We start from the raw sequence: 2,882 nt of genomic DNA on the forward strand, positions 1-2,882 counted from the left end.
TTTACAGAAGCTTTTCAGTTTCAGGAGGTCCCATTTATTAATTGTTTCTCTCAGTGTCTATGCTGGTGGGTTATATTTAGGAAGTGGTTCCCTGTGCCAACGCGTTCAAGTGTACTTCCCACTTTATCTTCTATAAGGTTCAGTGTGGCTGGCTTTATGTTGAGGTCTTTGATCCATTTGGACTTTTTTGTGCATGGTGATAGATATGAGTCTATTTTCATTCTTTTACATGTTGATAGCCAGTTATGTTAGCACCACTTGTTAAATATGTTTTCTTTTTTCCCATTTGATATTTTGCTTCCTTGTCAAAAATCAGGTGTTCGAAGATGTGTATATTGATAACCAGGTCTTCTAGTTAGTTCCATTGGTCCTCCTGTCGGTTCTTATGCCAATACCAGGCTGTTTTCAGTACTGTAGCTCTGTAGTAGAGTTTGAAGTCAGGGATTGTGATGCCTCCAGAAGTTCTTTTATTGTACAGGATTGCTTTGGCTATCCTGGGTTTTTTGCTTTTCCATATGAAGTTGAGTACCATTCTTTTGAAGTCTTTGAAGAATTTTGCTGGGATTTTGATGGGCATTGCATTGAAGCTGTGGTGGCATATATCTTAAATCCAGCACTAGAGAGGAAGAGGAAGGTGGATCTCTATGTGTTTAAAGTCAATCCGGTCTAGACTGTTCCAGACTAGCCAGAGCCACAGACCCCATGCAGTACATGCTCTTATTTATTGAACCAGCTCTCCAGCCCTACCTTTGCTTTCTATTTAAACCAAACCTAGGAGCTGGAAAGATGGTTCTTTAAGAGCACTTGCTATTCTCCCAAAGGAGCCCAGTTTAATTATCATCTATTACTCCAGTTACAGGGGTTCAGATAGCTTCTTCTGGCTTCTGCGGGCAGCAGGATACCTGTGATACACAGACATACATGCAAGCAAAATACCTATACACATTAATAATATTTTAAAAACCCATGTTAAGACCCTATAGATGGGGTCACTGGACCTCTTTGTTTTTCTTACTAATATGTCACATTGAATAATTGCCCTTTGTCTGGTTTTTGCTGTTCTTTTATTTCTTCAATTGGCCTCCTGAGAGCAGGTGGTCATGCCTAGTTTGTTAGGGTTATCAGGGTCTAAGCTCTGACCACACAACTGCAACAGGTTTGTTTATCTCTTGAGCTTGTGCCAGCTCTCCTAAGCAATGTTAAACAGTCTCTTAAGTTAGTATGATGGTCGATAGATTCAGAGCATCTTAATATACTTGATGTCAACCTGGATATGCCTCATTATTTCTGTCCACAAACACAAACCGAATACACTGGTACTCCCTAGTGGTTTGCCATCAATTACAGAGAATACGGTTTTTAAAAGATGCTTCTGGAGATGTGCCCTGGGTCCTATATCAGATACCTGCCTGTGGATCATGAAAATAGGTAAAGGCAGTTCTTTGCATTTAAAAAGCTTACTGTCCCAATTTATAATACCAGTGACAGACCCTCTTGAGGTACGTGAAAGTCCTCAGCTCAGGGAGCAGAACTTTGGCCCAGAAGTGAGCCCCAAACGGAGGCTGGAGGTCCTGTGGTCCTTTCAAGGGCTTTACACAGAAGTCTTTAAATCAAGCAAGTGGATATTCAGATTTCATACAAGGGGATTCTGTGGGGCTTCCAAGGGAATCGTCGTCAGTAAAAAGTGTTACTCTCTAGGCTTCTAAGTGCTTTTGTGGCACTACAGCCTTTGTGGACATGTCCCCGTGGAGCTTTTAAAAGTTTGCACTTGAGTCTGGTGAGCCTTAGTTAAGGATGTTTCTTAGCCAAGTGGGGTAGAAATCTGAGCCCCCTGAGGGAGTGAGAAGGAGAGAGCTGGGATTGGGAAAGAGAGGTCACCAGGGAGTAGAGAAGCTAAAGAAGCCCATAGGACTGGATTTTGAAGTTGAAAGAGGTAACAGAAATGAAGTTACTCAACACTGAAGTTTGTGGGACAAAGATTAGTGTAGATATGAAACGTGAAAATATAGCCAGGTGGCAGTGGTAAGTTCAAGGTCAGCCCCTGGTCTACAGATTGAGTTCCAGGACAGCCAGGGTTACACAGAGAAATCCTGTCTTAGAAACAACAACAACCAAAGGAAAAAAAAAAGTGAAAATCTGGATAGTATTCTAAGCTGTTCTGGCTAGAATGCCTCTAGGGTAGTTGACCTCTTCCACAAACAACACTGTGATCTTCTTGGGGTCAGGTGAGGTGTCAAGACACAGGCTACTCAAAGGACCAACGTGTGGATGACATCAAGGAGTTCACAGTATTACAAGGAAGGCAGCCAGGGAAACAGACAGCAGTCCCTGAATTTCTAAGACTCTGTCTTCTGGAATTTAACCATTCAGATGGAAAATTTTTGTTTTAAAAAAAAAGTTTTTGTGCTATGCGGTGGTGGCACACATAGGCAGATCTCTGTAAATTTGAGGTCAACCTGGTCTACAGAGCAAGTTCCAGAACAGCAGGCTTACACAGAAAAACATGGTCTCAAAATTTTTTTCACCTGTTTTTATTTTATGTGCATGTATGCAAGTACACATTAAAAAAAAATCTGCGTGTATGTAAGTGCACCGCATGCCTGGTACCTGAGGAGGTCAGGAGGTGGCACTGGATCCCCTAGAACTAGAGATGTTTGTGCTCTGCCTTGTGAATACAAGAACCAACCCTGGCCCTTTGGAAGAATGTAGTGATCCTTGAAAGACAGTTACTGACACCACACTGGTTAAGCCAATTAAAACTTCTAAGTCCTTTTTATTGATGGCCAGATCAAGAAGTGGGCTTGTGCCCCCTGGAAACTCTCCTGGTACCCAAACTCAGGATACAGAGTTTTTTTTAATATATATTTTATTTATTTATTATG

Source organism: Microtus ochrogaster, chromosome 6 (genome assembly GCF_000317375.1).
Source record: "Microtus ochrogaster isolate Prairie Vole_2 chromosome 6, MicOch1.0, whole genome shotgun sequence".
In the NCBI taxonomy this organism is placed as follows: domain Eukaryota; kingdom Metazoa; phylum Chordata; class Mammalia; order Rodentia; family Cricetidae; genus Microtus; species Microtus ochrogaster.